A 14,860-nucleotide genomic window follows, 5' to 3' on the forward strand; every position below is an offset into this window, starting at 1 on the left:
ATTATTATATAAATCCTATAATTCATGGGTACCTTTGAAATATCTAAAAGAACAAATAATTTCCCCAAAACATTGAGTGGATGCACTGGGGCAAGCATTTGGAAAAATATAATTAATAGATAGCAGGATGTGTTGTAAACTCTTTTAGAGGGAAAACTGACAGTGATAAGATTACAGATTGATTTGGTTATTTACTCTTACAGATGTGAAAAACTACTTTTGTCTTGGTATAGGTATCTATATCTACATATATGTATATATATATACATACATATATATGTATGTATATATATGTATGGCTATAGGTAGAACCTGTAGAAACAGTTAAAAGACTATTGAAATAGTACAGGTCCCAAGTTATTGAAATTTGGTCTAGGATATTGGCAACTAGATGGAAAAGAACTACATCTGGCCTAAGTAAATGACAGAGTCTCTAACTTTGAATAGGTTAAGGAATTAATGTTTTACTATTGGTTGATGCCTATTTGAAAAGCATTTGAGTGTAAAAGCTCTATCCCTTGTCAAGAAGGCCTTAAGCCATTTCCCTGCTTCCTTTTTCTGTACTGACAACTCATGTCATCACAAACTTCCTGGTTTTATAGTGTCTTTAATCTTTGCCTTGGGTGCCCCATCTTTTTGGAATTACAAAGACCAAAGAGAAGGTAAATACAAAAAAGGTTACTTATCATGAGACAAGGAAAAATGCAGCTGAGCTGCTGTTCAGTAATCTTTATTTGAGCCACAAGTACTTTTATTGACATCTAGTTGAATTGTTTAAATCATTCTTTTTTTTTAATCTAAACACAAAAACAAAATGTGCCCTTCTGAATTAAAAAGTCAATTTGTATAGGGAGAACATAGATTTGATTGTGCAGAGCTGTCAGTAAGCTCTTATCTTCTGCACTTTTTTGTTAAATTCATGACTTTATTATATGCTTGATCACTGTATTTGGCACCACAAACTCTAAAGACTTTTTGTATTTAATTTGTCCTAAATACCAACAAAGTCATATAAGACTAGCAAACATGAATGAAAACAGGAAAGAATTTATAATTGAAGATAACTACTAACATTTTCTTAGGCAGGGGAAATGTGCTTAAAAGTAGTGTGAACACAGTGAGAACTTGAATGGTGGTTCCTTGAATAAGTGTGATTTTTTTTGAATTGCTGTCAAAAAAAAGTTTTAAGAGACTAATCTGACCTTCCACTAAAATTAACCACTGATTTCTATTAACTTCATTTAAAAACCATCTACAATTCCATGAGTGAAACATCTATGATTTTCAGGGATTGGAATTGTACTAAAAATACCAATGATGATAAAAATGGCCAATGGGTATAAAACATTTTGAGTGGAAACATCTATTAGAGATTGGTGTCATTATGATGTGGTAAACTTGTAGATGAACCCTGTAATGATCATTATTTTAGAATATTTGCCTGTTTTATAAGGTAACGTATTGCCTATTTTGCATTAGACCTGCCTCCAGTCCGGGTCTACCGAATCATTTCCTTTTCTCTTTTCCAACACTTGAAAATCTTATATCTTCATAGTTTACCTAGATTGACTAGGAAGATGTATTGATTTCCTGAAACTGCTTTATCTCTACCTAGGTATAGAATCCCTTGGTTTATACCTTACTACAATTATAATCATTCTTTCTACATTTTGGGGATTTAGGGGCATAGCACCATGGTGATCTGAAAAATCTGCATAAGATTTTTTGAACCTCTATTGTGATAAAAAAAGTATGATTTTTTTCTTTTTCATATATATACATATATATTTGTTACCATCACTTGCTCTAAAATTTGGGTTGATACTATACGATACTATAAATATAAATATATTTTCTGCATTTCTGAGGCTCTAACCTTTTTCTGAGTCATCTATTGAACTTTGCTTGTCCTTTAAATCTAATACAAACTCCTCCTATTCTTAATTTTTTATGATGATCCATGATATATTGAAACTGCGATGGAAAAAGTCACAATGTGGAGGGGATACCTGGATAATAAGCATACTACTATAATCCCAGATCTAATGGATTACTCCTAGAGTCATAACTAGAAAGAAACTACTGGGGTGTGGTTCCAATATGCCAACATTCAAAAATTGCTGATTACAGTTAGGAGTAACTGATCTTAGTACTTAGCTAATGAGAATAAGTCATTATAATAGGAAGTTACCAGATGGTAAGCTTTCTCCCCCTAAAGTCATACTCCAAGAACATCTTTTCATTTACCAGCAGACAATGTTCCAGAGTCTATTTGGCCCCAGGGACAGATCTCTGAGTCAGTATTCTCACAAGTCAGAGTTCTGAATTCTCCCACAGGACCTGTAATCTGAGTTCTGAAGTTTCTTCACAACGTTTCTCCTTCATTAACTAAATTTGTTTAACAGTTGATTTGATAATACCTTAATACTTGACTCAGACATCAGAATTGCTCAGGTCCAGTTTCAAGAAACTGTAGTATACAATTAACCAGGTTTATCAAATAAGATTAAAATTGATCAGACTAAATATTCAAATTTTTGGTCAGAACTGTATATTCTCATGACTGAATGCTACATAAGCTCATTGAAAAATTGTTATTTCTGCAACAAAAGAATCACAAAAGAAATAATAGACCTATCTGATCAATAGACCTATATAGACCTATTGACCTATGGTCCTGATTATGTATCAGCGCTCATATATATGTAACAGAAAAATATGATCTAAACTATGCCCTAATATCATCTTAAGAAAGTAGTACTAATTCAAATATAACTTTTAGCTTCATAAAGTTAAAGCAAAAGTTGATACTATTAATCTCTACCAGGACTGAGAGTAAAGAATCCCAGATGAGGATCATTCATTGTGAGCCCATATGAACAGAGAGAAACAAGAAGATACTCTAAAGAACAGGTGACGTACTCTTCCCTGATTAACCTTGCTAGTTTTTCAGAAGGTAGGCCTATCATGTACTGTACTATAAGTATACTTAATCATATGCATTACAATAATTATTTCATGTGATTATGGGCAAAAACAATAGGGTGAGGGGGCAAAAGATCTGATTTCTATGAGTGACTAGCTGTATCATTTTGTATAGCTGTCTATATTCATCTGAGTCTAAGTTTCCTCATCTATAAAACTTTCTTGTAGAGTACTAAGTATAAGTGCTAAGGAGGAATAACCAGGCAATACATAATGTTGCTTTTTCAAAAGCTGCATGGCCTTCTTAGTTCCATTAGAGCTGCTCATACTCCATCTGTAAAATATGAATAGTCAAAGTATAGTGGAATTTTTTTATATTTTCCCATAATTATTTTTAAAAGGCCTTATTTTTAAGAGTCCAAATTGTTGAACGGGATTAAAAAAAAATAGAGACTGAGATCCCCATTCTGCTTTCAATTTTATCACTGACTATTGCCCCTTAGGCAAATCCATTAGTTTTCTTAAGGTTCTATTTCTTTATCTGCAAAATGAGTTTGCCAGTGATCTCTTGTTCCTTGGAATGGATGGAAGGAACAGCAAATTTGTATCTGGAAAACGTTTGTTCACTTATTGGTTGCATAAATGGCTTCGTTTCTCAAAAGAGGTTTGAAAATATGAGGTGATAACCAAAGTATGGAATCTTATTTGAATTGATTTGTTTTAAACAATTTCCCTTTGCTCAAGATGTCTAGTTATTTTTAAGTATCAGACCTTTTTTTTTGTTCTTTCAGGATCATGTTGCTATTTTTTCTTTCAGCAACCATCAAGAGATCCTCAATTTAATGACAATCTACACTAAAGTTGAAAGACTTATGGAATCCTTCTCAGTTTGAGTCCTTGACTTTCTACATGTCAGGAATTCTTAGAGGCTGACATTATTAAAACCACACTATCATATATGCTGGCTGCTATGTTTTGAAATTGTATTTTGAAATCTTAAGCCCTATATTCAGGTCATGAAAAATCTGCTTCTGTTGGATGGATATAGAGAGGTAGAACTGGACAAAGATTAGTTTAGGGACTCATGCAATGTCAATCCCAAAGAAGGAGGATGAATAAAAGTGTCCTATCTTAAATCAAAAATAAACATAGATAAAAGATTCTTAACTTTTTTATGTCTTGGACTTCTAATCAATCTGGTGAAGCCTAGAACCTCTTCTCAAAAATACTATTTTAAATGTATAAAACAAAACATATAAGATTACAGAGGAGTATAATTATACTTAAATTCAGTTATCCAAGTATTAAAACAAACAAATTAACAAGAACATAATTTAGATAAAATTTTTCTTCAATGTATCTGGTCTCTCTCTCTCTCTCTCTCTCTCTCTCTCTCTCTCTCTTTCTCTCTCTCTATCTAGGCACCAAATGATTTTATTCTTTCTCCCTTTTTTGCTATCCAAAACTACTCTCAAGAAAAGATCCAGTAAATCCATTCCCATTAGAGTTCATGTGACTAATGAAATTCTGAATGTTAGTCTTCCCATGAGAATAAATTAAGCATTCTAGAATTCAAAAGAATTCAAGAAGTTTAGAGAATGACTATCCATTGGCAAAATATGAGTACACAAAGCAACAAGTGAGAAAATTATTTGAGTTGAAGGTTCTACAATTTCTGAAGTCACTGTTTTGGCAATGGTCACCTCTTCTTCATAAGGCTAGTTGGATAGCATTAGGTGAGAATAGATAAGAGGCTCATAAATCATGTAATGAGTTCAGTTACTACCCTCTTACCTATTTTATAATTGCTCTTTATTTGTAGGGTGTTAGCTATGTTTTAGAAATGTTTAAAAGATTCCATAATTCATATTCTTAGGTTTACAAGCCTACCTTATATGTGTTCATCAAAAAAATACACCTTAAATTGAGTTTTTGGAAAGCAACTATTGCTCTGGGCAAACATGTCTTTGTGGATGAGGGCCAGACTTGGAGTCAAGAATACCTGGGTTATCTTGCCTCTGACTCATACTACCTGTGTGACCATGGGCAAATCACTTAGTCACTCAGTGCCACAGGCAAGTGATTATAAATTATTAAAGCCTTGAGGACCTACATAGATGAAGGATGTTTCTTACTTTATGTTTCTTACTTCAAAGAAATAATGAAGTTCAATCAACAACAGACTTATTTTAAAATCTATACATTTATGATAATATCAAGTAACAATAGACAAGCTTTGATATTTTGCAAAGGATTTTTCAATTACTTTATGTGATCATCATAACAATCCTGTGAAATAGTTACTGGTGTTGTTATTGTTGCTTGTACTTTATTCTTGAAGAAGACTATGACACCAGGGAGGTGATGCCATGACAAATACGTGAACTGGATTTGAGTGAGGGGAAGCTGTGCTGAGCTATCAGCCTTTCTTCTTCAGAACCATTTGGCCCAGTGGCCAAATATAATTACGATGACTGGAGATGACCCCAGATGTGAAGCAATCAGGGTTAAGTGAGTTGCCCAGGGTACACAGCTGGTATCAAGTGACTAAATTCAAATTTGAACTCAAATCCTCCTGGCTCCAGGACCGATGCTCTATCCACTGTGCTACCTCTCCGACTTACAAATAGATGCTTGGGGGAAAATAGTGAGGTACTCATTGCCAGATGGCAAAGGTTGGAGGTAGAACTAGAACCTAATTATTTCATGATTCTTGGTAGAACATTTTCCAGTATACCAGGAATTTTTAAGCAAAATTTTCCAGGAATCTCAGACTGATGCAATTTGGTCAACCAGTATTTATTAAGAAAGCTACATGTACCAAGTATTGCAATGAAACTTGGAACTACAAAGAAAGGCAAAGGACAGTCCCTTTTCTCAAGAAATTCACATTATAATGGGGGAGACAAGTAGAAGCAAAAAACCATAAACAAACCGGATACTTTTACGAGATAAATTAGAGATAATGTCGGAGAGAAGGTTTTAAAATTAAAAATTGAGAAAGACTTCTTATGCAAAGAGAGACCATTAACTGAGATGTAAAGGAAGCCAAGGAAGCTGGGAGGGAAAGCTTTCCAGGCAACTGATGGTGAGTGAAAATGTATATAGTTAGGAGATTGAACAGAAAGAAGGTCAGTATCCCTGGATCACAGAGTAACAGGACGGAAGTAATGTATAAAAAAATTGAAAAAGTAGGAAGGGGACCAGATCATGGAGGACTTTGCTAAACTGAGGATATTCGATTGATCTTAGATGCCATAGGAAACCACTGCAAATCATTGAATAGGGGAGGTGATTTAGTCAGATATGCTTTTTAGGAAGATTAATTTGACAGTTGAATGGAGGATAGATTGAAATGGGGAAAGACCTGTGTAAGGGAGACAAGCCAACAGACTATGGTAATAATCTGAATGAGGTGATGAAGACCAGTTACAGTGGCAGAAAAGGGAATTGATAAATGATTTTATTAAGATTCATTAAAGCAGGCCACAAATATATTGTTGATACCTAAATTAGAGAGAACAAAACAGAGAAAGTATACTATGGAACAATTTTTAATGAATAGTGATATAAAATTAAAAAAATGCTAGTAGGACTTTCACTGCAGGATCACCTTGGCATCAGGGACCCTATTCACATTCCCTGAAAATTAGCAGGCTTTCAAAGCCCTCATTGATGCACAGAACAGTGGGGCTCAGAGCCATATGCTTTCTGCAGTTCCCCATTTCCACTTTGTTCAGACCAAATGCACCCCCTATTCTCTGTTTTCTTCCAAAAAGTTTCCTGCTGGAAAGATTATCTCATTTGAGAATGAAGATGGTTTTTGTGTTTGAAAGCAACATCATTGCACACTATATGAGCATTGATGAGCTTCAAGGTTCTATTCCAGAGGTAGCTGCCCTGGTTATCCAGTGGGTGGTCTCTGCTGACAGTGACATTGTTCCTCAAGCCAGTACTTTGGTGTTCCCCACTCCTGGTATCATCCACCACAACAAACAATCCACAGAGAATGCAAAAGATGAGATGAGGTGAGTTCTGAGGCTTCTGGACACTCACCTGAAGACTTGGACTTTTCTGGTGGGGAAATGTTTGACTGGCTGACATCACTGTGATGTCCACCCTCTTATGGCTCTATAAGCAGGTTCTAGAGCCATCTTTCCAACAGGACTTTCCCAACCATGACCACTCCCACCACTTCCACCCCAGTTCCCAACAGTTTTGGAAAAAGTGAAGCTCTGTGAGAAGATGGCCCAGTTTGATGCAAAAAATTTTGTTGGGAGTCAGCTGAAAAAGGAGACCACAAGAAAAGAGAGGGGACAGTGATAAGGCCAACAATGCATAGGCTCAGCAGGAGAACAAGAAGGTGGCTGCAGTTCCCAACCCTTAGTAGAAGATAGATGAATCTGAGCAGTCTCTGGATGCAGAACCCAAGACCTTTTGTCCACTAGCCCAAAAGTACTTTTCTGTTGGTTGATTTTTAAGTAAAAATATTCCAACAAGGACAGCCCTGCCATATTTCTGGGAGCACTTCTATGAGAAGACAGGTCCCTGTGGTACACCAAGTACCATTTCCCCCAAGAACTCAGCCAGATCTTCATGAGTTGCTATCTATAGCAATAAGAGAAGAATAAAAATAAGCAATGAGGAAACAAAATTATTACTCTTTGCAGATGATATAATAATATATTTAGAAAACTCTAAAGGATCAGTTAACTAACTGAAATGATTAACAACTTCAACAAAATAAATATGTATTTGAAATATAATATATAGAATACAATAATATTAAATATCCCCCCAAATAATTAGAATTTATATATACTATCAACAAAGCCCAGTAGCAAAAGGAAGAAAGTTAAAGTCCATTTAAAATAAGGGCAGGCAATATAAAATCCTTGGAAGTCTACCTGACAAGAAAATCCCAGAGATTATATAGACACAATTACAAAACACTTCTGCACCAATAAGATAGATCTAACTGATAAAATATTAATTACTCTTGAATAGAATGACTATTATATTATTATTTACTTATTCAGTACCATGCCAATCAAACTACTAAGGACTTTTATAGCACTGGAAAAATATAGCAAAATTTATCTATAAGAACAAAAAAAATATCAAGGGAGTCTTTTTTTTTAAACTGTAGAAGAAAACAGCATAGCTGTTTCAGATTTCAAATTACATTGCTAAACAGTAATCATCAAAATAATCTGGTATAGTGATTAATCAGTAGAATGGATTAGATACCCAATACACAATAGTAAATGACCATAGTAATCCAGATATGATAAACTGAAAGATCCATGCTTTTGTGTCATGAATTCACCATTTGACAAAACGGGAGTATGGATCATCTTACTTATCTCCTGAGCAACTTGTGTGCAGGACAATTGAATATGGAACAATTAATTGGTTTAAGATTGAAAAAGGAGTATGGCAAGGCTGTATGTTTTCACCTTACTTATTTAACTTATATGCTGAATCCATCATCCAAAATGCCAACTTTGATCAATCAAAAGCTGGAATTAAAGTTTCTTGGATAAATATCAACAATCTCAGCTATGCAGAGGATACCACTCTGATGGCAAAAAGTAAAAATGAATTAAGAAGTCCTTTGAAGGGGTGAAAGAGGAGAATGTTACCGCTGTCTTGAAGCTTAACATGGAAAAAGTCTAAGATCTTGAGAACTGGTTCCATCATTTTCTGGAAAACAGAAGAAGAAATGGAAACAGTGTCAGATTTTATATTTTTGGACTCAATGGTCACCTTAGCTATGAAGTTAAAAGATGCTTGCTCCTTGGAAGAAATTCAGGAAAACATACTAAAAAAAAAAAAACAGGGATATCACCTTCTTGACAAAGATCCATATAGTCAAACTTAAGATTGGTCCAGTTGCAATGCATGATCAAGAGAGTTGAATTGTAAAGGAAAACTGGGTACTGTATTTCTTATTATGGTGATGGAGATTTTTGAGAGTCCCTTGGATAGCAAGGAAATCAAATCAGACTATACTTAAAGAAATTAATTCAGGTTATTTACTGGAAAGTCAAACAAGAAGCTTAGATACTTTGAACACATAATGAGAAAATGGGACTCCAGAAAAGACCATGATATTGGAAAAGATTGAAGATAAAAGGAAAAGGGAACAGCAGAGGATGAGATGGATTGTTAGTGCAATGAAAGCAACACTAACTTGGACATATATCAGGAAATAATAGAAGGAAGAAGATTATTGCATGCTATGGTTCTTGAGATCTTGAATCAGACACTCTGAATGAGAAGAAACAACAAAACTGAGAAAACAAAATGAAAAGTAAATGCCAAAAAATCTCTGCCTTAATTTATCTTGTATTTTTTATAAATCTATTTGCACCATACACACATGGAGAATCAAGGCATTTTAATGGACTGCACTTTTCCTTTGGAGTTAGGAAGCTGAGATTCAAATCTAAAGTCTTCTACTTAATAGCTGTGGGACAAAAGACAATTAAAAATGACCAACCTGAGTCTTTGCTTATGTATATATAAAATAAACCTAATTTATTAAATATCTGTACTATCTAGAGCTGAGTTTGGAGACGGCCCTTTTTTCAGGCCATCTATGGACTCCAAGACCATTGGTTTCTTATTTTGGAAATGCTAAAGTCTTTGAGAAATGTGTACCTTGGGAAACATGACCTTTACTGTCAAATTTCCACAGTCAGTAATGGCTAGGGAAGGCTAGGATCAGTTTTCAGTTAGGGCATGTGTGTATGGGGAGGAAGGGAGTCTGGTGGAAGGAGGGAAGTGTCTCATAGCTAATAGACATTAGGATACGAGTATTGGATAAGGGATACTTTCTGATTAATGTAATGAATAGTGATGTAATGAATTCAACTTAGAGTACAGGAAGAAGAGTTCAAATACTGCCTCAGAAACTCACATAATAAACAGATTTAAGCAAGTCACTTAATCTCTATGTTTCCACATCTGATAGATTTGATTACATCCAAAATCTCATACAGCTCTAAATTTATTACTTCATGATTTTGCCCTTAATGAGTTTAAAATCTATTTAGGAAGGAACAAGGGAGGGGAGGAATAAAATAGAGACTCAAATCTATCATAGATGCTTAGAAGAAGTCCGAAGAATTCTAATTAATGTGCTGTGGGAAAACTTCCAAATATAGTACTACTGAAATTCTAGAATTAAAAGAATACGTACAGTTTGGAGGGGTGAGATCATGTGCGGATCTTTTGGGGACACTGTAGCACCTGAGTTAGGGAAACATTTCAAAAGACAGGAGGAAGGAGGCCATTCTAAGTAAAGAGGGAATTACAGAAAGTTGAGGAAAGGATGAGAAAGGAGAGAGGGAAGTAGATCAGTGGGGTGGGAATATAGAATACTTAAAGGCAGAGAAAAAACATTAGATAAAGACTGGAGAGCTCTGAGAGCTAAGGAAAACAAACAGTCTTTCTATTTTATTTGATAGAGGCAAGCATGGAACAAAGAAGAGATGGTGAACCTCAGAGCCAGGGAGTATCCCCCATCTGAAATTTTCATATAATTACGAAATTCCAGGTCTACTCCTCATCCCTACTTTATTGGATAGGCAGTCACAAAAAGTTTTGAACCAAAGAATGAAACAAGCTGGCAATTACATGAAGGATGAACTAGAGACAGTAATATTATAATAAATCAGGAAAACAACCTGAATTAGCATTCAGATGGTGTGATTGGCAAACAGGGCTGATACATGGGATATTACAGAACTAAAATCATCAGATTGATTGAGTGAATATCAGGAAGATGAAAGAAGTTTATCATATTCAAATCAGATGTTATCTGCCAAGCTCCTATATTATTTGCCCCATGCTTTCCTTCTTCCAGTTAATATTCTTATTTCCACTTTTTCCCTGGGTGAGGAAGTTGACTTGATTACCTCATTTTCTTTCCAATGATCACTGAAGTGAGTCTGGAATAAGCTCCAGGCAATGTATTAAGCAGAGAAAAAGAAAGTGTATCATGAAATTTGCGTAAAAGTTATGGGAGACTAGACTAGAAGAAAAGACACTACTAACATCTCTTGCTAAGGCAGTAGGGTGGCCCAATATATAGAACACTGGACCTGGAGTCTGGAAGAGCTGAGTTCAAATATGACCTTAGACATGCGCTAATGTATGATCTTGGGTAAATCACTTACCTCTGTCTGCCTCAGTTTCTTCAAGTGTAAAATGAGGTTAATAATAGTACCTACTTTTCAGGATTGTTGTGGGCATAAAATGAGATACTATTTATAAAATGTACATAAAATACTTTCTAGAACATAATAGTTTATTCCCTTTTCTCTCTATTTTATAGTTCTCTCTTTCTTCCGTCTTTTTTTCTCTCCTTTCTTATACTCCGTCCTTCCTTCCTTCCTTCTCTCAGATTCTAGAATTTTCAAATAAAGTCAAAACTTCGGTAAATATAATTATAATTCAAAGACAATCATTACATTTTTTCATAATTTCTTTTGTCTCTATTGATAACAATGACTTAATATACTAAGTTCAAAATCAAGAATGTGCCATTTTCATCAATAAATTGCTTCATTAACATGTTTTGATAGAAGGTAAGTTGAATAATTTGTTTTAAAAGTTTAATGGATATTTACAAGGCATTCTTTTTAGAAATCTTTCTCAATAGTCACTGATAAAATATTTTCATCTTGAGATACATTGTTGGATTGCATATGGTACACTCACTTTCCCATTTCTATTATCATAAGAGTAGATTGCAAAGCCATTTACAGAAAATACTTTCTCTTCTTTGTTTGTTTTTCTTCCTATAGCCTGCAACTCAAGCAAAATGTTAAATAAAAGTAATTTAATTAATTTCTTGAATTCACAGAAAGTATAAAAAGCAAATTAGTTGATTTATAGAAATTAGTCTTTTACTGATATTATTGGCTTTGGCTACTTTTACTTTTTGAAATGCCTCACTGAGTCTAAAAATATGAAGATATATAAAAACAAAATAACAGACTAAGAAAACCATGAGTCAGGTGGTAGTTAGGTTTCACAGTGGTTAGAGCACTGGCCCTGGAGTCAGGAGCACCAGAATTCAAATCCAGCCTCAGACACTTAAAAAAAATACTAACTGTATACCCTTGGGAAAGATACTTAACTTCATTACCTTGCCAAAAAAGAAAAAAAAGAGTCACATGCCATTAACAAATCATGTACAGCCTTTTCTCCCATAAATAATATTATTTATTAGGTGAGAAATCCAGTATTTGGGCACAATTTTCATTAAGTCTGGTCAGACCATTTAAGTAATCTTATTCCATAGCTTAATTGAAATAATTTTCTTTCATTCTGCTTAATATGAGGCAAAGTATGAGCTTGAGGTCCAGGTTCAATAAATCTATTTTGACAGGCTCTATTTTGGAGATTTTTCATCAGTAAAGAAGATGATATTTTTTTCAGCATATTGAAAGCTAGGGAAAGGGAGAGGTTCTGAGAAACAGGAAATCTGGATAATTTCCCCTCTCAAAGAAGATGCTGCAATGTGTTTTCATTGTTTTCTTTTAATTGATATGAATTTCTGGAAAATTAGACACACACACACTAATGTTCTATTATAAATGTAAAAATATACTCCAAAAGAAAATGGGATTTTTATCTACAATCTGCTTAGAGGAGAGTCATAACACCATTCCTTTTCATTATCAGTTTTGAATACTAAGGACTTTTCAATATTATTAGTCTATACACATAATTGTACTTGTTACATATTTGTCTTGATTTCTTAAAAATAAATTTATTACCTTTCTCAATTATAATTTGTATGAAGATTCCTCATAAAACAATCAGCAAAACTGAAATTTTCAAAACACTTCATCTGTGGGAACATGGTTCTTTCAAATAACTTAAAAGGGAAAAAATATCTACATGTATTACCTGCTGTTTGGGCTGGGCAAATCACCCACCCTGTCTGCTTCAGTCCCTCATATGTAAAATGAACTGGAGAAGGAAAATGGCAAACTATTCGAGCATATTTTCCAAGAAAACCCCAAATAGTGTTACGAAGGGTCACATATCACTGAAATGAACAACAATATTTAAAAATAGAAAAAATTAGAAGTCAAAGAAAAAGGACTAGTCACTAGTCAAGAATTTTTTCATAGAATGATAATACTATTTTCTCCTACCTTAAATTCTGATCTTCATCACCCTCAAATGTTAGTATATTTTAGCTTTGTTCTTTACAACTGTAATAATCCAAATTCAAGCAGTTATATTTTATTAGTCCCCTTCCCTGCTTTTCCCCTCAAAATGTGAGAAGAAACTGAGTTTATCATTAGGAAAATCACAGAAAAGTAATTCAGAATGTTTCTTCAATGCCCTCTCCATGTCAGTGTAGAGAATCTATGTGTAGGAAGATCAACAACCATATCTAAAGTCCTAAAAACTCTTAAAGGTGATGCCTTTTCAAATAATAACAAGCAATACTTGTCATGTATTAAAGTATATATATATATAAATTCTGTGTCCTGTGGCCATCAAGATGGAAAATTAAACATTTCTCTAATTCCTATAAATTCTTTAAATTCTTTCTCCCCCCCCCCCCCAAACCTCATAGAGATAGAGAAATTATAGCTATTTCCAAAGAAGATTTAATGGGAAGAGGACCCAAATCCTTAATTTGTTCATTCAGAATCCCTCCCCCACCAAGCCACCACACTCTAGCTGAGCACGGAAACTGTTCCAGACTTGTATGTTTGGGAAGCACTGAAAGAATTCTCACCTGTTGCAGTCTCTGCCTCCATGGACTACCCCTACCCTTCCCACAAAATTTTATTCTAACAAGCAGTAGACCTCAACTCTGTACAACCACCTTCTCAAAAGGTATAATTTTAGTAGAGCAGGGACAGGCTTATTTTCTGTATCCTTCATCCCCCATTTTAGGGAACCACAAAAGAGAAGAAAACCTACCCAGAATGCTTACAAACTTCTGATACATGTAGCAGACATCATTTTGCCCTTGCCAAAGAACTAAAGAATTGGAAGGGGTAGGGAACTGGTAGGTAAAGTTCCAATAGGACAAAGAAAAAGGAATTGATATCTAACAAGGATTATCCAACACAAGACGATTTCTTAAACTTCTGTGTTGTGGAACACTAAAGAGAATTCTGACACATCATTAAAGATAAGAAGAAAATTCAGTTAAAACTAAGAACACAAACAGATAAGGCAACAGAAATTATACTATTAGAAGGGACTATGAATATCAAGGCATATAAAAGATTACAAATATTTCTAAATATGTTTTACAAATCAAAGAAAATTGAACCAATACCTAAAAACTAGATAATTTTATGGATTGCTAAAAGAATATAGAACTAGAAAATTCTGTTTCCAGAATGTTTCAGGAAAAAAGGCAGAATCTTCATACAAGAAGTCAGAAGGAAACAAGTGACAAAAGTGAACAATTAATTAGCAAAACAGAAAAAAAATTGGGAATGCAAATATACTGAGGAGTATATTCTGAAAGAAAAGAATAAAAAGCTAATGAATAAATAAATAAATAAATGGTAGATCATCGAAGAAATATAGTATGTGAAAAACAATGAAAGTAATGAAATATTTTCATTGTTCCAGAATTTCTGGAATGCAGAAAAAAATTCTTAGAGGAAAAAATAGATTCTTATTCTTTTATCAATATAGTTGAAGAGATTCATTAACTGAAACTTCATTTTTAAAAGTTTAAAAATCTAACAATAACCAAAAAGTAAACAAGGAACTGAAAGTTAGAGGAGTAATAGTGAATCAAACAAGAAAAAAGGATTATAGCAAAAAACAAACAAAACTAAGATTTGATTTCTTGAGAAAATTAATGAACTTGATAAATTTCTAGCCCATGTGATTGATTAAAAAAAGACAAAAATCAAATTAACAAAATTACAAA

The 14,860-nt window shown here is 33.9% G+C and overlaps 1 pseudogene; it reads left to right on the forward strand.

Moving 5' to 3' along the window:
- Positions 1 to 2,875: 2,875 nt before the first annotated feature.
- LOC141496495 (elongation factor 1-gamma-like) lies at positions 2,876 to 7,539 on the forward strand (annotated as a pseudogene).
- Positions 7,540 to 14,860: the final 7,321 nt, after the last annotated feature.

The sequence above is a fragment of the Macrotis lagotis genome, chromosome 8 (assembly GCF_037893015.1).
Source record: "Macrotis lagotis isolate mMagLag1 chromosome 8, bilby.v1.9.chrom.fasta, whole genome shotgun sequence".
NCBI lineage: Eukaryota > Metazoa > Chordata > Mammalia > Peramelemorphia > Peramelidae > Macrotis > Macrotis lagotis.